Source organism: Ambystoma mexicanum, chromosome 11 (genome assembly GCF_040938575.1).
Source record: "Ambystoma mexicanum isolate Mex_15411 chromosome 11, UKY_AmexF1_1, whole genome shotgun sequence".
NCBI lineage: Eukaryota > Metazoa > Chordata > Amphibia > Caudata > Ambystomatidae > Ambystoma > Ambystoma mexicanum.
The window spans coordinates 434,172,038-434,192,460 of NC_090934.1; positions in this window are offsets into that span (position 1 = coordinate 434,172,038).

A 20,423-nucleotide genomic window follows, 5' to 3' on the forward strand; every position below is an offset into this window, starting at 1 on the left:
ATAGATTTTCTTCTTGGCTTTGTCAGGATTAGTAATTAACAAATCAATTAATATGCCAGCATCAGCCAAGAATCTCAAAATATATTTGACCCACTGTTTTGGAAACATATCATGAGAAGAACAGATGTACATTGCCAGTGACCCCAGAATATTCCTGGTATTAAATCCCAACAAACATTTACGGTAGAAGTTACACAGCTTCCAAAAGACTAATCCGAACAGCGAGATCAAACCCAGTTCGTACCTTAACAAACAAATCGGGGTCCACATTTGTAAGCCAAAGACTGTTTTCCAAAATTTGCCTTCCAGGTGATCCCAAAAGGTTATCGGTCGAGGTATAAAAGTGTCAGCTCCGTACGACAGAATAGGGACAGCTTTCTGATTGAAGAAGGTGACGACATGAGTTGATGTGAATTTACCATACTTATACAAAATTATCTTAGCTTGAGATATTAGAGTCATTGTTTCTGCCCCTAACGTGTCTTCATGAATTTGATTTTTCACTGAGCCTGAAAAGGGCAGTCCTAGATATTTATAATTGGGCACAATTTTTAAAGGTGCTTTCTGCAGAAACCACTGAAAATTAGACATTTTTGTGTTCTTTTTTCTTTGACAGATCACTATCTGTGTTTTGCTCACATTGATTATCAAATTGTTATTACCAACATACGCGTCTTGTTTATTTAGAAGTTCTTGCAGTCCTTTTGGGGTTTGCGAAATTAAAACTAGATCATCGGCATTAAGAAGCCATTTGAACTTTTGGGACCCTAACTTTGGTGCATCAGAGATTACTTCTTCAAACAAAGTTCCTATATCCAATAAGAAGAGATTAAATAATGTTGATGCTAAAATGCACCCTTGTTTTAGACCTCTCAATGTCTCAATCTTCGCAGATAGTCATCCCTCAAGAGATAGTCTAACTTCCATGGTTGTATTGGAGTGTAGTTTTTTAATTATGGTTAGGACTGAGGGAGGACAGCCATAATTTTGCAACTTCTGAAAGAGCAACATTCGATCAACCGAGTCAAACGCTAAGCGAAAGTCTACGAATGCCATGTATAATGGTTGGTTGATCTCGGCGTATTTTGGCTTTAGCAAATTTAGCGTGATAAAATTTACTGAGGTCTCTAGACCCGCCACAAAACCAGTTTGAAATGGGTCTCGTTTAAGATCGACTAAGGTCCATCTATTCAGTTCTTTTAATAAGATACGACTATATAATTTCCCGTGAGCATCTAATAAGGCAATCGGTCTGTAGTTCTCAGGCAGACATCGATCACCTTTTTTGTGAATTGGAACAATTAAGGAATGTTTCCACGAGGCAGGGATCTCTTGCGTATCATTAATGTGCTCAAAAATGTGATACAGAATTGATGACCATAATTCAGGATGCTGTTTGAAAATTTTGTTGGACAAACCATCAGGACCCGGGGCTCTGGACTGACTTATTTTATTAATGTAGTATAATATATCGGATTTAGAGATATTAATATGAAATGGTTTGTGAGAGAATGAACTAGGAATTTGCACTGAATTAGGCGGGGGAGCATAGATTTTAGAAAAGTAACTAATCCAACTCGTTTCTGGAACACTCTGAATTTGAGACATTGTTTGCTTCGGCGATAGGGCATCAGTTAAGACTTTCCAGATTTGTGCTGAGTTCCGGTCACTAGTGATAGTTAGCATTACCTCACCATCTTGCTGGAGTAGTTTACTGCGATGATGACGCCGCCAAATTTCGATATGAGGTTTTAATTTTAGTTAGTGCTTCCAATCTAATGCACAATGGGAGCTTCAAAGCCTCTCTTTTTTGGAGTCAAAATTATGTTTTTTTGTTTTTAATTTCCAAATCAAACATCTGAGTACGCCTAGGGGCCAGAGTTTTACGAGCCCTAATTTCTGGAAAGTATTGCATGAGATTATAATAAGGAGTGTCAATGGATGATGGGCCATCCTGCGAGTGGCAGAAGGCTGCTCGCAAGGAACTGTCAAAATTGCCGAGACTGGTTTCGTTCCAGAGTATGCGATTAAGCTGATTGGAGACAGACAGTTGATTTGACACCGCCATGGTGCTACAATTGGTATGGTTAACATTTACCAACCATTTGATGGAGAGAATACGATGGTCACTGTTTGCATTTGACTCAATATTGAAGACTTGTATTTTAGAAAATAACCTGTCATCTGCATAAATATAATCAATTGTAGCTTTTAAAGAGCCCTGTTGCCAAGTGTGAGCAGAGTCACCAGTGTCCAATCTACTCCCATTCAGCATACAAAAGCCTCTGTTTGACATAAGTTGTTTCCACATTCTTTGTCTCAAATTATCCATTACATACTTTTCATGAAGGCAGTGCAGATTGAGATCACCAGCAATAATAGTATGTTGGATATTGGGGACTAGTACAATAAAGTCTAGCATTGTAGACAAATCAACCAGAAACCTCTGATTTTCAATGCCTTTGGGATTCCAATAAAGGTTTACTATCGCGTACAAGGTTTTCTCAATTGACATGACCGTTAATTGAGCAAAGGAATTTGGGGCATGAGTGAATATTATGCTGGTATTGGAAGTCAATTTAGAGCCTGTCAGGAGACCAGACATCGGCCGACTTTTCACTCCCTTCATTGCAGGCACAAAATGTATGCCGTGATTATCCCAAGAGGGGACGGTCGTAAGCCAGGTTTCTTGAAAAAGGATCACATCCTGGTTAATGAAAGTATCTTGCATGTTGTTGAGCAGATGACGAAATCCACGCGTGTTCCATGATGCAAGAGATATAACCCGTTCCTTGTTAACCTTGTACGGAAGTTAACTTTTGGAGTCGCAATTACAACAGCATTTGGAGGGTACATCAACAACTGTATTAGCTTCAGTTGAGCCTATAGATTTCATAAGCTCCTTAGAAGCAGATTCAATCCAGGCTTCTGCTTTGTGGGGACCATTTGAAGAGTTTGTGGGGCCCAATAAAAGTATGAACCCTAACGCTAGTAATTGATCTTTGGCATCCCATATCAGATTTCTGACAACTCGAGACGTTAGGCATATACATGCCGTACTCAGTAGGTTATCATTAAAGAACTCCACCTGAGCTATGTCTGCTGAACCTATGTCCTGTAAAAGTGGTATGTCAGAGAACCCCTCTAAAATGCTATGGCGATTTAACACATATTGAGGATGCGGCGCTGGTCGACAGCCCAACATTAAAGCAATATGGTGCTCTTTTCCCACTTTTGTTTTCAAGATGGACTTTGTAGCAGGAGTCTTCGGAGGAGCTGAGGCCTTAGGAGAGTCAGAGTTAATTGGTACTGGACGTAAAGATTTTAACAAAGTGGCAATTTCTGCATTGTGATTTGGCGAGGAAGGTGGAGAAACTACCACTTTCTTGTCATTGCCACACTTAAAGGAGACCGAGCGTCTAGACACAGGAGACTGGGTAGTTGGAGTTTGACACCTGACTGGCTCTAACGTTGGGGCTTTAAGTAACGGTAGATATACAAAGTCACTCATGTACGAGTCAACTTCTTTTCTAACTTCTGCTCTGCGGGTCGCCAGCACTTCTTTTTCATAGACAGAGAGTGTGTTGGGTTGGGAAGTTAGTGCTAGTCTCGTTTTTGGACTCTTAGTAGTTCTATTATCGATTCCCCTCAGAGCAGTCTTTTTAGAATTGGGACCAGCAGCCTGCAGGGAGGGCTGTATCTCTGAACAGGCTTTCTGTTTTTCAAGAGTTTCATAATTTTGGACTGCTTGGACTAACTTGTCCAAAGGAGCATAAGGAACCGTTGAAGCAAGATTTTTGCTAGAACAGTCAAGCTTCCATTTACGCATTTGATTCAATTGCATGTACTTTTTTGTGATTGCAGATGAAGCTATCTGGCTATGCTGTTTGGGAAGAGTGAGTGAGTTGAAGAAAAGTTTGGAGCTTACTGGCGCAGTTACTTCAGATTTTTTAACATTTTTAGATTTTTTGCAAACAGCAGGTGTCTTTTTTTTTAGTGTGGATTTCCCAAAAGAGACAGATTTTGGTTCTGACAAGGGTGGATTTTTGCAGAAAATTGTATACGGCTCTTGAAGAGGAACATTGTTATTCGTACCAGCTGAAAGCTTGTTGTTGTCGGGAGTCACTTCTCTGATGACTTGGCCAATATAAGGAAGGGAGCACAAGATGCCTGAATTGTCTACAGTGATTGGAGACAAAAGGGCACCCAACATATTGATGCAAGGTTGAGCTATCCACCAAGTTCGGCGGTACATTGGAAGGGGAAGAAATAGGAGCCGAGGTTAAATCGACAACCAGAACAGGTTTGATGGATGATAAGCACTGGTCAGCTGTTGTCTTTGGGGGCCTGGAAATTTCATTTGTAAGGGGTCGCTGTTGAGCCCAAAGTATTTCTTGTTTAGCCTGCCAGGCTAAAACAGATAATAATTGAGCGCTTTGTACGTCCAGTTTGGTATTCAACGTATTAAACAGTGTGGTTATGGTTTGCATCGTTAAATTCATGGCTCCCAAGGTTAATTCAACCACCTTTGACACATTTTGTGGTAACTGAAGTTTTTCTACAGGAGAGCATTTCCACGGAGTAGGGTGTAAAAAGGAAGATGTGATGTTTGATTGTATACAGCCTTCATTTGAAAACAGCTTTGGCGAAAACGATAGATTACCAAAAGTTTGTTGTAACATAAACTCAGAGTCATGGGAAAGCAGGTCAATCACAGCTACATCTTCAGAAATGTTTGCTGCCGATGAGCTGTGTTTGGACTCTGAGTTTGGAGCCATTGAGTCCCCTCTTAGAACTGTGCTATCAGATAATGAGACATGTATGGTTGTAAAACACTCCGCCTGGTTGTTTGTAGCTGTATTCCAAACAACCTGATGGCTGTCTTTGGGCGTCTGCAAAGTAGGATTTTGTGATACACAATCTGGGTAAAACAAGCGTATATCCTGTGAGCAAACGGATTGTTTCTTAGAGGTAGTAGCGTGAGATGTAACTCGCTTTTTTAATTTTGAGGTGGTGAGAGTTTTTGCTCCTGCACCTACTATCAGGACTGGCGCTATGGGCTACGGGACTTGCTAGGTGATCAGCTATGTCTTCATCTTCACTCGATTGATCACCCTCCCCAATCACTTCCTCCTCACCTGAATAGTCCAGTTTCTTCCGGCGGGTAAGTCCTATGTAAGGCTTCTTCTTTTTTGGAAGATATGGTCTACCTCGGAAGGAAGCCACCATGACTCCCAGACAGAGAAAACCCACGGTGACTCCCCTCCGCGACAGCCAGAGGGGAAAAAGCCACTGGAATGGCAAAAAACCCCTGGATCCAAGGTAGTCGTGAAGGCTGTGGAAGTCGTCTGCACTGTAGTAGGTTGAATGGGTCCTCCTCCGAGAACCCAGGAAATGGTAAGGTCGGCGTGTCTCTGCAGATCGAGAGAATGGATAGGGCGGTTTACAGGTAGGTACCCTCGGGGTGGAGGACAAGTGTGAACGGGAGTATCCGGGAGTATGAGTGACCTAGAGCGAAGAATTTGCAGCAGAAAATCAGCACGGGAACTAAACACAGGAGAAGGCAAGCGGGAACCAGAGAAGGGGGGAAGAGCCCATATGAAACGGGAGGAGGAGAAAAAAACAAGAAGAGTACGGAAGGCGTAATAGTAAGGCAGAACCGTCAGAAGGGAAACTAGCGCAAGCAACAGGGCGAGGAATGAACTCAGTTGCAACGCGCCGAGCCGCCGGCAGCCGAGTGAGATATACAAACGGCGGCGGCCATCTTGAAAACAACTAGACCGAGTCTGGTAGGCGAGAAGGAACGTAACGGAACACTTCAATGGCGTCCTTGTTTCCACCTTCGCCACAAACACCAGTCGCCGGCGGCAGTGACAGTATGCCCCCTCCGAAGGCTTCTCCCTCCCGGCCTTTCTGGATGTAGTCGGTGGAACTTGTGTAACAGTTGAGGAGAGTGGATGTGGAAATGCGGTTCCCAAGTGTCTTCTGAGGAGGGATACCCTTTCCAATGTACGAGATACTCAAGACGTCCCGATGATAACAGCAGTCCCGTATCTGAGAAACTTCATATTCCTCAAAGGCTGGAACCAGCAAAGACCATAGCTTGGGGGATGCTTGTTTCCGGGTATCTGGCACAAAGGGACGTAAGAGAGATGAGTGAAACACGGGGTGAATCCGCCTGAGTCCCTTTGGCAACTTGAGGCGGAAAGCCACAGCATTTATCTTTGAAGTTATCTCGAAGGGTCCAATGTAGCGGGGTGAAAGCTTCGAAGGCCGAACCCATCGAGGAAGGAACTTGGTGGACAGCATGACTTTGGAGCCCTTGTCCCAGGCAGGAACTTGACTCCGGTGTTTGTCGGTTTGCTCCTTATAATGTCTGCTAGCCTTAGAGAGGCTCTGACGGGCCGTGTTGTGGGCCTCCTTGATCTGCACAAGGGTGTTCTCCAAAGAAGGAATGTTAGTTTCCTCCCAGAAACTCGGAACTATGGACTGTGGGTTGTATCTGTAGGTACAAAAGAATGGGCTAATTCCTGTAGCCGTGTGGACAGCGTTATTGTATGCAAATTCTGCTGTGGGAAGCAGGTCCACCCAATTGTCTTGCTGTTTATTGATGAAACACCTTAAGTATTGCTCTAAGGTACCATTTAACCTCTCGGTTTGTCCATTTGTCTGGGGGTGAAACCCCGACGAAAGAGCTCTCTCAACGCCCAATGAATTGCACAATGCTGACCAGAATCTGGAGGTATACTGACTGCCCCTGTCTGAAATTATCTTTTGAGGAAGCCCATGTAGCCTAAAAATGTCCTTGAGGAATACATCAGCCATGACCGAGGCAGACGGGATCTTTGTCAATGGAGAAAAATGTGCAAGCTTCGAGAAGGCGTCTACGGTTACCATTATGCAGGTACAGCCTCGGGAAACCGGTAACTCCACAATAAAATCTGTAGAAATGCATTTCCAGGGACCATGTGGGACTGGTTCCTGTTGCAACAGCCCCATAGGTTTCGAGGTGGTATATTTGCTTTGTAAGCACACCATACAGGATTGAACATAGGCTTGAGTGTCGGCCTTCATGTTGGGCCAGATGAAAGCTCTTTGGAGAAGTTCCAGAGTGCCTGGTACTCCTCGATGACCTGCAGTCTTGGAATTGTGGCACCACTGAGTGACTCGTCTTCTGAGATTACTGGAAGGAATAAACAGTCTTCCGTGGATAAAGTGCAACCCGTCCTTAGTGGTGACTGGTTGATTTCCCATATTGAGAGTAGGTTCTTGGAGGTAGGCTCCTCGTACTTCTTCCAAGAAGTTAGACACTGTCGATATGATCCGGGTACGAGGAAACATAAGGTCCTTTCTGTAAGGGAAAATAACATCGTCTTTGCGGGAGAGAGTATCGGCAACTAGATTTTGAGAGCCAGGTATGAATGTGATGACAAAATCAAACTGGGTGAAAAAATGAGCCCATCTGGCCTGACGGGTGTTATAACACTCTTGCCGCTTGAGTATTTGCAGATTTTTATGGTCTGTTCGTATCTGGAACGGGTGTAGGCTCCCTTGGAGCAAATGCCTCCACTCCACACAAGCTAACTTCATAGCAAGTAATTCCTTTTCTATGACTGAGTAGTTGTGTTGGCTTGGATTCAAAGTCTTGGAGAAGTATGCCACCGGATGCTCGAGGTCCTTGACTCTCTGAAGAAGAACAGCCCCTACGGCTGCTGCAGAAGCGTCAGTCTCCAGAATAAAGGGTAGTAGTTGATCTGGTTGTTTCAAGACAGGAGCTGAACAGAACTTTTTTTTTAAGCTGAGGAAGCTTTCTTCAGCCTCATTTGACCAGATGAAAAGACCTGTGGATTTCTTGAGAAGGGATGTTATGGGAAGAGTGAGTAAGGAAAACCTCGGAATGAACTTCCGATAGAAATTTGCCAGCCCCAAAAAACATTGAATATCCTTAACTGAAGAAGGCGACGGCCATGACAAGATGGCATCCACCTTCCTTGGGTCCATAGTAACCCCTTTGTCGGATACGATGAATCCCAAGTATGACAATGAGGATTGAGCAAATGCACATTTCTCAGGTTTTACCAGAAGACTGTGATGTTGTAGTCTACGCAGAATTTCCTTGACATGTAGGGTATGTTCCTCCTGGCTCCGTGAGAAGACTAAAATGTCAACCAGGTAAACCACTGTGTTAAGGTTCAGAAGGTCGGAAAACAATCGGTCCATGAATCTCTGGAAAATGGAAGGTGCATTGACTAGGCCAAACGGCATGACTTGACATTCAAACAACCCATAGGGAGTGCGAAACGCCATCTTCCACTCATCTCCTGTTCTTATGCGGAGTAGATGATACGCATTCCGTAGATCAAGTTTAGTAAACACAACAGAGCCTTGGACAGCCTCTAGAATCTCTGATATAATGGGCATAGGGTACCGATCCTTTATGGTCACTCTGTTTAGCCCCCTATAGTCGATACAGGGCCGCAACTCCTTAGTATCCCGTTTGGGTATGAAAAATAAAGAGGCCCCAGCAGGGGGATTTGGAAGGTCTTATGAGTCCATTTGCTAAATTATCATCAAGGTAACTTCGGAGCACAGCCTTTTCCGATACAGAGAGGGAATACATCCTCCCAAAGGGGACCAATGCCTGTGGTACTAGGTCGATACCACAATCCTCTGGGCGATGTGGAGGAAGTTTGATGGGGGTCTGCTCCTGAAAGACTTCTGTGTATTCGGAAAGACGTTCCGGTATGCAATGGATGGAACTGCTTTCGACAGCAGACATGGTCTTTACAGTTGCAAATGTTGGTTCCGGAAGGCATTCTCGTAGGCAGAAAGCAGAATGAAAACTTAGTAGATTCTTAGACCAATCCACCGTTGGGTTGTGTTTCCTGAGCCAGCCTATTCCTAAGATGACCGGGAAGTGGGCCGCCCGTATAATGTCAAACTTTATGAATTCAGAATGCTGGTGAATGGATACCTGAATCTCCTCGGTGGTGTGAGTAATGAGTCCCGAACATGGGGGTGTACCATCCACTCCTTCAACCTTTTGGTCCTCTTTTTTCTCAATCCTTAGCAGACCCACCTTATCAGCCCAAAAGGTGTCAAGGAAGTTTCCAGCCGCCCCACAATCCAGTAGAGCCTGCGTCTCTACTTCTCTCTTCCGGAAGCGGAGTTTAATGGCGATAAACATGAGACGCAAATCTTCGCTCATCTGAGATGAGGCCACAGAAAGTGTAGTGTAGGAACAAGGTGTAGCCCCTCGATAGTTTGTTCCACTGACTACCGAGGGCGGTCGTTTCCCGATCTCCTTGGGGGCACATCGGGACAGTCTCTCAGCAGATGGTTGGCGGCTCCACAATATAAACAAAGGTTCCCTTCACGTCTCCTCTTCTTTTCATCGGCAGTCAACGGAGGTCTGGTGGTTCCGACCTGCATGGGTTCATCTCTGGCGGGACGCGATACAGGTGAGGAGGCTGACGGGGGTGTATCCAAGAAAGGATGTGGACCTCGAGCCTTCTTCCTTTCGTTTCTCCGTTCCGTCAGGCGGAAATCGATTCTTAGAACTGCAGTCTGAAGATCTAAAAAGGTTCCTGTGCGCGGGATCCGGGCAAGCTCATCCTTGAGCTCCTCTCGCAAGCCCCTGCAGAATATGGCATACTGGGCCTGCTCTTGCCAACCTGCCTCTCCAGCGAGCTTCTTGAAAGTGGAGATATAGGATAGTAAGTCGGTACTCCCTTGTCGCACATCCAGCAGGTCTTCGATAGCCACGTGTGAGCTTTCGGTTCGCAAAAAGGTGTGTAGTAGTAGTTCCTTAAAGGCCGCATAGTCCTGCAAAACTGGGTCTGATAGGGATACCAATGGAGTAGCCCATGACAAGGCGTTTCCCGTCATGTGCGTGATCATGAAACCCACCTTGGAATGATCTGTGGAAAAGGCATTTCTGCGGAAGGTGAAATGAATATTACAGGCTTCCAGGAATTCCTTAACTTTTCTTTCCGAGCCGTCGAATTTACCCGACACCAGGGGTAGTGGGGGTAAATCAGTTGTCTGTTGTTCTCTTGCAGCTACTCTTAGTTGGAGCGCCACGTTGTCAGCCTTTAGTGTTTGGACTTCTGCGTTGAGGGTTTGGACAGCCGTCACCAGCTCTTGCAGTTGTTGTGGCGTAGCCATGTCTTCTTCTAGGTATTGCAAGCTATCAGGACTGGCGCTATGGGCTACGGGACTTGCTAGGTGATCAGCTATGTCTTCGTCTTCACTCGATTGATCACTCTCCCCAATCACTTCCTCCTCACCTGAATAGTCCAGTTTCTTCCGGCGGGTAAGTCCTATGTAAGGCTTCTTCTTTTTTGGAAGATATGGTCTACCTCGGAAGGAAGCCACCGTGACTCCCAGACAGAGAAAACCCACGGTGACTCCCCTCCGCGACAGCCAGAGGGGAAAAAGCCACTGGAATGGCAAAAAACCCCTGGATCCAAGGTAGTTGTGAAGGCTGTGGAAGTCGTCTGCACTGTAGTAGGTTGAATGGGTCCTCCGCCGAGAACCCAGGAAATGGTAAGGTCGGCGTGCCTCTGCAGATCGAGAGAATGGATAGGGCGGTTTACAGGTAGGTACCCTCGGGGTGGAGGACAAGTGTGAACGGGAGTATCCGGGAGTATGAGTGACCTAGAGCGAAGAATTTGCAGCAGAAAATCAGCACGGGAACTAAACACAGGAGAAGGCAAGCGGGAACCAGAGAAGGGGGGAAGAGCCCATATGAAACGGGAGGAGGAGAAAAAAACAAGAAGAGTACGGAAGGCGTAATAGTAAGGCAGAACCGTCAGAAGGGAAACTAGCGCAAGCAACAGGGCGAGGAATGAACTCAGTTGCAACGCGCCGAGCCGCCGGCAGCCGAGTGAGATATACAAACGGCGGCGGCCATCTTGAAAACAACTAGACCGAGTCTGGTAGGCGAGAAGGAACGTAACGGAACACTTCAACGGCGTCCTTGTTTCCACCTTCGCCACAAACACCAGTCGCCGGCGGCAGTGACACCTACAGCACGAGGAGTAGAAACACAGGGAGCTGCGTTCACTTTCATACTGCTTATGTTCGTATTCATGGTAGCCAACGAGGGCATTCCCGTGCGTAAAGTATATAAGTTACGCTTCATGATGCCTCCAAAAATTGAGGGAAGCAGACAAGAAAGAGAAAGCTCAGGGCCTCCAAACAGAAAGTGAGCAAGCAGGGGCACACAACTAGCGAATTATCCCAGAGACTCGCCTTGCTCGCAATGCCGCGGCGAAGCGGCAAAGCAGGACTTCACAGGACTTCGCCGGTGCGCACGCACGGTGCGCGCGCAAATCCTCTTAAATAGGAAAGTCCACACAAGGAGGTACAAAGCCCATGAGCAAGTAAACACAAAATTAATATATGTGTAAACATGTAATGTCTTAAAGAGTCGTAGAAGGATCTTCAGAGTGCTTCACCTTGTGGATTTTCGAGTCCGTAGTAAAGAACGGTGAACAAATGCAGAAAGCATCTTCATTCAACGTCAGTTGCAAAGAGCAGCGGGCAAAGCGGGACTTCGCTGGTGCGTTACAGAATTTTAGGCCAAATATTCCATACACAAAATGACAAAAAAGTATTAGCAGGGGGAAACAATTTTTCACAAACTGGAGGATTGGACTGGAATGGTCTGAATACTATATGCAACCTGCTAGTATCATTTGTTAAGATGCTTCAACTGTAAAAATGGGTCATATATGGCAAAACTGGATTTTAGCTAAAGTAACTGTGGGAGGTTTTGAACATTGTAAAACTCACATCATAAATTTGACATCCTGCACTTGAAATCCAACCAGCTGAGAGCGAGGCGGGGACTATCTCCCTTGACCAATCCAATGGTTTCGAGGCGTGCTTAGCTAAGCCTGCCCTACCGCATACTTCTATGATGTCACTATGCATTCTAAATAAGAGTCCCTGGCAGAACGCTAGACACTCTCTCCTGAATTCATGCACTGTGTTCCTGATCTGCTATATTCATCTTCCTGTTTCCAGATTTCTCTGCAAAGCCAAAGCATAGCTGAGTCCTACTCCAGCAAGGCCGAAGCATATCTGATTTTCTCCCAGCAAGGCCATTGATCCAGAAAAACCCACTGAATCCCATTAAAAAGGGGAAAGCTGTGGTACCTTAATAATCCTGAAACCAGACCGGCTTCTTGCCACTACCTGCATGCCCGCTGACCCTTAGCATCTGGCAACCAGACCTTGCCCAGCAGTCTTTTTCCTGGAGAGCTCCTTATCTGGTGACCAGAATCTTTTGTGACCAGAACCTGTTGACTGTCCAAAATCCCTAAACTTAAGCGTGGACTGTGAGTATAAATCCCCACCCCATAGAAACACATAGCCTACCTTATCTTGACCCTTTGTCTCTATCCCACTCTCTAAGCAATCCTAACTTACCCATATGACTTGTTAAAACTGTTACAATTCTCTGCGCACCCTGTCCATAATTTCTAAGTGCTAGCGCCATCACCTTATTAATTTTGTCTTGTGTCAATCCTAAGCCATTAGTCATATTTTAAGTAGTCAGACTAGTTTCCACATAAGGTTGAGCGCTGGGGTGATAAGGTTGAAGTCGCAAATCAACCTTGGATCTTACTGTGTTCCTCGTTGTCGGTCTTGTCTGAATTATCTAGTTTAAAGTAAACCTGTTCTTATCTCAACTGATTTTCTTTCGTATTTCACGGCTTCATTTTACCCAAATCGAACCTTTTTCTACCTTGCATATCTCATCCAGTTTCATAGCTAGAGACCTCCTCTCACTTCTCTATTGTGCCTGTGATATACATGTATTCCCCAGCCCAGAAACTTCCAAATGTGAGTATTTAACCCATTCTTCATAGAAACTGCTTATGTCATTTTAAACGGGAATTGAAAACAAATGAAATTTTCTAACGTGTCATTCGGCTGAAGCATGTTTTAACTTGCCACTTGTTTTCAAATTGTATGCTTCTTGTTGATCCCTTGCCTTGTGATTATTAGTGGTTATGCATTCATGCTAGTGTAAGACATCAGATTTTCCTCAAATAGTTAACCACACATTAATTATTTATTGGTCAATTTCATGCTATTGCAAGGGACTTTGAAATCTGATTTTGTAAGGGAAGGTTGGATTTTGAATCGGTTTCTTCCTGGCTATCTGCTGCCTCTTTCTACCCACAAAAAATATGACTATTTGTGGGTGGAGGAAACATTACATGTGGAAACCTTACCTTGGGTGCTATCTATCCTAATTCAAAAAGTGTTCCTATTCAATTGTGCTTTCTATATGTGCTACTAGAAGTTTAATCAAGTTCATAGCTTCCATTTCCATTATCATTATCACCCCATTGGTAATTGCTGTCTCATACTAAAATTTGAGTGATTTTTGTGAACTTTAAAAATTAATAAATATTGGATTTTCACCAACCAGCCTGGTTCATGGGCCATTGTGACCTGTGTTATTTGTAAAAGGGGGTATGGCACGGGTCGGATACCGACTCAATTTGAATTCATTTAAATTAAAGAAAAAACATTCCTATTTCACATTTCATTTTAATGTATGCAGTATAGTGACTTGCACTGGTTGTGGCACCCGTGTGGTAGATTATGCCTACTGTTGTAAAGGTTTTCTTGCCAAGTGATACTTGTCCATGTGTGAACCCAGTAAGCTTGCAGTTGATTTTGGTACCATCTGCATTGTATCATAAAAGCATTACTATTACGTATTGGCTACGTGATTGTATATGTAAGGTAGAGCACTGATCAGAATTGCAAGTAGTAAACAATATGCCATGGTTTTCATTGTGTATGAGCTGCTGAAAGGGAATGCATTGATAGTTATGTATAGATACATATAGAGAGCGTTTGTTAGGGATTTGGTTGTGCATGACATGGCTGCACAGAGGGCATATATGTCTTCAAGTGTATGAAACCTGGAAGATTTCATTAATAGGTATGTTTTTGGTTTCCACTACTTGTAGTAAGTACATTGGAAATTCTTGTGTATCTTCTTGTGTGTTTATCGGGAATCTCACCATTCCTGCACAGTAGTCCAATTCCTGCCTTATTCCAGAAACACTGTAAGTGTTGTCAGGATTGTTTGTTGCATTTCTGTGAAGGAGTAACAATTACAAACACAATTGGTCTGCACCGTTTAAGTAAATGTTTTCAACAATTGGTGGCAATTGGAACAGAACATTGATTGCTACATTTGCATAGCAATTTACACCAGTTGTATTGGAAAATTTGAATGGACCATACAGTTCTGTGATTCATTTGATGGAAGTGGAAGTACAAGTAGTTGTCTTTGTTTTTGCAGTTGGGTATGCATTTGTCTTTTCAGTACATCTTTCCTTGGTTTTGGTAATTGGTGAGGTACCAGCTGCTTTCAATGTCTTTCATGGTATTTTTGTGAGATCATGGATAAGTTGAGTTTGCACTAGTTTTCTTATGATATGATATGATATGTTATTTTATCTGTATCGCGCTCGTACACAAGTGTTTTACTTTTGAAAAATGTGCCTTATTGAGGAACAGGGTACATTTTGAGATGGGGTGTGTAGAGTGCACATTATCTATTGTACTCTACAAAACCAGGAATTTCAGCAGTGACTTTTCTTGCACCACAATTTACTAGACATAGGGCCTCATTACACGGTAGGCGGTAAGGGTTTACCGGTACCAGTATTTTACCGGTACCGGTAAACCCTTACCGCCTTACTACGAGGTCCCTTTGCGGGTTGGGGAATTTAATACCTGCTTTTTGCAGGCATTAAAAACCAACCCGCAAAGGGACCAGGGAGTTAATTACGGTACCGCAGTTTGTGGTACCGTAATTAGCGCCTTCCCCATTCCCATAGAGCCCTATGGGGCAAAAGGGGAATGGGGAAGGGCAATGGGGGAAGGGGTAATTACCGCCCCAACATCCTTGGAATAGGACGGTAATTCCCCTTTCCACCAAGGCGGTGCCAGTAATTTACCGGCATGGACCAAGGTGCTAATAGCACCTTGGTCCACCGCCATCCGTGTAATGAGGCCCATAGTCCTTCAAGTGTGCATAGGTGTGACAGTGCTACACAACTCATGCCTTCTTTAAAGACTGTGCTGCCAATATCAATCAATGTTTGATCTAGGTTTAGACCTTGTGATATATGGGTGGTGACTGCATATGCTGGAGACAGAGAAAACTCTTCTCTGCATACATACATGCCTTTGAAAAGAAGTAATCGGGCTGTTGAGTGTCCTATCCTTTTAACTACTGAAATTTTGTCAAAGTGAATATTGACAAACTGAATGATGTTGTCACGTGGGTATGTCTGGAAGCTAACAACAGTACCAAGTGCTCCATTAAGCAAACCTTGCTCCACTTCAAGGTTAAGCTTTAGCATATCTCTACAGTTTAAACCCAATGTTAATATTTTCTCTAAAAGAGCTGTGTTAGAGATAGAGTTCTCTAAGGTATTTAGTCATGCTGCCGCTTGTTGACACATAAGTACTGTCATACCATGCATGTCTAGTTTGTCTTTGGAGTAAATGTGCACTAGTGGTTGTTTCACTGAATTGTGCACAGCTTGCCAGAGTTGGCATTAAGGACATGCAATTTACATTTATGTGTGCTAATTGTTCCATGACATCAGTAGCACATGTGTTATGCCTGTATAGCTCATGGATGCGTCTGCTATTTAAGACATACTTTGCTTCCTAGAAAGTTCACCAATCTGAATGCTTTTCAAAAATGTTGCCATAGGTGAGGTCTGCAGACTAACGCATGTTTGCAGTTAGTTCTCTGTATTGGAGATTTTGCCAGAGATTTCCATTTCCTATGCTGCCAAGAGATGTATGGCACAGTTTGTGTCCTAAGGTTTTTAAAAATAGGTTCACCTTTTACTGGTGTTAATTGAAGAAGATTTCCAAAAACAATAACATGTTTTCCTCCAAAGAGTAGTCAGTTTTGAGGACTTCTTGCAATCTGAGGTGAATCAATGCCAACATTAGGTTGGAGACCATGCTCACCTCATCTATTAGAAGCATTTTCATTTGTTTCAAAACTCTGCATAGCTCCATAGCAGCTTTTGCTGAATGTTTGTAGTACTCTAATTTGTTTTGGTGTTCTACTGGAAGGAGTAGCAATCAATGCAAAGTGACAACACCCATGTTGTAGGCAATCTTAACCTGTGGGGGCATTTACAACAGCTGAAAGCTTGTTGTTTGTCAATTGTTGGAGGAATTTTCTGATGATTTCTATTAAGAATGTTTTGCCCGAACCAGCTTGACCAATTACATATAGGAGTATAGGTTTATAGTTTTGACAGGTACAGGTTTTAGTTTTGTGCTGCATACCGTGTTCAATTTCTTTAGTTACTTTTAGCAAAATGCTACGCTGCTCATTGTTTAGCTGTGATTTCAGTAGAGCAAAGTCTTCTGCAGATTACTCATATTGACACATGGTGTTTTCTACCTCAGTCATGGCTAATTCTGCCTCATTTCGTATGAGTGGCTGTCCAAGTGGTTCTTGGCTTCCTGTAAGAGAAGGTTGACTCCTGCCAGGAGTGTCTATGTTTAGATTTGCTTGAAGTTCATCTTCTTGTTGGTGTTCATTGCCCAACATGTTTTTGTACTGTGTAAAGTTTACATCTGTTATAGTGCTTTCATTTGCATTGTAAGTATCTTCATAGGAGCCATGGCATGATATGATAGTGTATTTATGTAGAGCCTATACACAATGTGTTTCAAAGTGCTTCAAGGCAAGGGAGGGTACAAGGGAAAATACAATGACATTCTTACAGGCCATGAACAGTAAGGATGTGAAATTGACTATCGTACTTGGCCTGATGACATTTCAGATAGTGCTGCAAAGACATAGCTAAGGAAGGGAGGGAGAGAGTGGGAAGGAAATGGAAACAGACAGTCGGCTACCGTACTAGGCCTGGTGACATTTCTGGTACGGCCAGAGAAAAACAAAAGGTGAGTGAGAGGGGTGCAGAAAGGGAGGGTAGGAACAAAACAAGTGGCTATCGTACTAGGTCTGGTGACATTTCAGATAGTGCTGGGGAGGACAAGTAAGGGGAGGGGGGAGGAGACAGACATGTTTTTTTTATTATTATTTATTTATATTTATATAGCACGCAAGCAGCCCAAGGGCATTGAGCGCTTAGTTACAGAGGTACAGACGTGGAAGCAGTAAATGGCACATTGTATACAAACACAGACATAGGTATCATTGCAGTTTATTTGATTGGTCATTACAGATTAATCAGTGCGTCCTATGGTTGGTATTCATGCCGCTATGAAGGACCTTATGAGAAGAGGATGGTTTTTATTGCTTTACGGAAAGCGAGGAGGGAGGCCTCATTTCGGATAGTGGGAGGTCAGGCATTCCAGTGAGTAGGTGCGAGATATGGGAAGCTGGATCCGCCCGCTCTAAATCTTTTTACTAGTGGCACACAGAGCATGTTGGTATAGGGTGATCTGGTTGGTCTTGTAGAGGCGAAATGGTGGATTCTTTGTGAGAGGAAGTCGGGAGCAGTGAGATGGATGCACTTGTGTGTCAGTGACAGTGCTTTGAACACAATTCTCTCCTTTACTGAGAGCCAGTGGGCCAGTTTTCTGGCCTCCGAGATGTGGTCTCTTTTAGCAATGCCTTGGGCTGCACAGAGAGCACTATTCTGGATGACTTGTAGCCTCTCCAAGTTTCTTTTTGATGTTCCTAGAAATAGTACATTGCAATAGTCTAGCCTGGAGCCGGTGATGGCTCTGGCTATGTTTGTGCAGTTCTCTTTGGAGAGAAAAGGCCTGACTGCATTGATAAGTTTAGCGTGATATGAAGCTGAGGAGGCAATTGCATTGACTTGTCTGTCCATGGATAGGTTGGAGTCCAGATAGACTCCAAGAGTTTTGACTGAGTCTGAGACAGGTATTTTGATGATGTCGATGGTGAAGTGACTAAATTGGGAGTCGAGATTTTTTAGCGTGTCGGGGGAACCTACCAGTAGGAGTTCAGTCTTGTCAGAGTTGAGGCATAGTCCATTGTCTGCCATCCAGGCTTGGATGGTGTTGTAGAGATTAAGGGTCAAAGAGTCAGTGTCATAGTTGCCGGTGAGGGTGAGGAGGATCTGGGTATCATCCGCGTAGTTAGTGTCAGAGATACACATACCGTCGAGGATGAAGAAGAAGGGTTGTGTGAAGATGTTGTAGAGGGTGGGGGAGAGGCATGAGCCTTGGGGCACACCACATACTATGATGGTGGGTGAGGCAGAAGCTAAGTCAGAGAATACTTGCATGGTTCTGTCTTGTAGGAAGGAGGTAAGCCATGCTGTGGCGTCAGGGGAGAACTTGGCAGTGGTGGAGAGGTGATGGCATAGGACATCATGATCAACGTGATCGAACACCGCAGATAAGTCAAGAAGAAGGAGAAGTGCTGGTTTGCCCATGTCTCTAGCATCGTACATCTGGTTTTTCAGATCAAGTAGGGTGGTTTCCGTCCCATGTCTGGGGCGGAAGCCAGATTGGCGGAGTCCCAGGAGTTTGTTCTCTTCGATGAAGTGCTGAACCTGCAGGTAGGCTTCTTTGTCCAGTATTTTGAGGAGGAAAGGGACAGCGGTGATGGGTCTATAGTTGGTGGGGGAGATGGGATTGAGAGTTGCTTTTTTTAAGAGGGGGCTGACCCATGCTTCCTTAAGGGAGGCGGAGACTTTCCCTGTTGCAAAGGAGGCATTGACAAAGGCTGTCAGGAAGGGAGCAAGCGCTTCTGTGCAGTCCTTGATGAGAGTGGCTGGGCAGGCATCACCTTTACAGTTAGAGGGTTTGATATTCCTCATTATATTAATGATGTCTTTTTCCTGTATGGATTTGAAGGAGAAGGGTTGAGAGGGGTCCGAGGTTGGTGGTGGGACATGGATATGCGTATTAGGCAGGGCTTGTTTAGTAGCTAGTATTTTGCTTTGGAGGCGGATCAGTTTGGTTTGCATGGCTGTTTGAATTTTGTGGCACCAGGCTTTGTCTTTGGTGAAGTTCTGGGGGTGGGCGTTGGAGTCTCTAGCTCCCTGAAAATGGCGAAGATTTCTTTTGTGCTAGATTGGGCTTCCGAGATTCTGGATTCAAAAGATTTGGCTTTTGCTTGGGTGATTGCTTTTTTGTAAACCGTAGAGCGGGCTTTAAAGATCAACTTATTTTTGTTAGTGTGGGATGTTTGCCACTGTGTAAGAGCTGCCTTTTTTTCATTCCGGAGTGTGAGCAAGTCTGGGGTGAACCAGGAGTTAGAGTGGGTGGTGGGTTTGGATTTACCAGGTTTAAGCGGGCAATGGAATTGATAGCTGCTTTGATGGCAACAGCATAGGTTGATGCAAGAGTTTCTGGGTCTGGGGAGAAAGGCGGTCTGAAGGCTGGGCCTTGGAGGAAGGGCAGTAGCCTTTCCTTAGTGAGCTGACGGGAGCTTCTTACAAGGCAGGGTGTTAGGGGTTGGGGTGGCGGAGCTGAGGAGCTGGTGGTGAGGATGCTAAAGGTGATAATATGGTGGTCAGACCATGGGGTGGGAGTGTTTCCAGTGATGATGAGTGGGCAATTGTGCTGAGCGATCCAGTCAAGTGTTCTGCCCTGGGTGTGAGTTGGGCTAAAGCTGGTGTTCTTGTAGCCTAGTGTTTTGATGGCTGAGTCAAGGGATTTGGCTGCTGGGTCTTTCCTGTCCAGGAGGCCTAGGTTGACGTCCCCAAGGAGAATGGCTTTCAAGGTTTTTGAGTTTGTCAGATAGGAGGTGGATGAGGGAGGCTTGGAAGTCTCCTGTTGGGCCTGGAGTGCGATAGACAATATGAACAGCAATGGTACAGTGGGGGGAGAGGTTGATTTTGACTTGGAGGTAGTCATCGTTGTTGTGTAAGGATTTTTCTACCTTTCTAATGGTGAGGCAGTCTTTGGCGATGATTGCTACACCTCCTCCTTTAGAGGGGCGATCTTGTCTGGTGATGGAATAGACAGGGGGCAGTGCAAGGGAGAGCACAGGGCTGGAGGCCTCATGTAGTCAGGTTTCTGATATCATGAGCAGGTCTAGGACATGAGTGGTTATGAGGTCATGGATGTCCAGAGCGTGGGCGTTGATGGATCTAGCGTTGATCATGGCGCATTTAAGGTAGGGTTCTGCGGCGGATAGGGCGGGGTCTGTGGAAGGAGTGGGTGAGGTGGTGGGCATGGGTGTGGTTGAGCAGGGGGCATGAGTAGTGTTGTGGTGGGGGGCGGTAGCGGAATAGCATGTCAGACATTTTGCACTGAGGGGCTCATTTTCAGTGGTGGTGGACAGAGGTAGGATCACATTTGGCACAATAGCATTCAAAATGGGGGTAGAAGAATTGCTTATGTTATGTTAAGTTACTTTGCATTTATATAGCGCCTTATGTACCATTGGTATGGTCTGA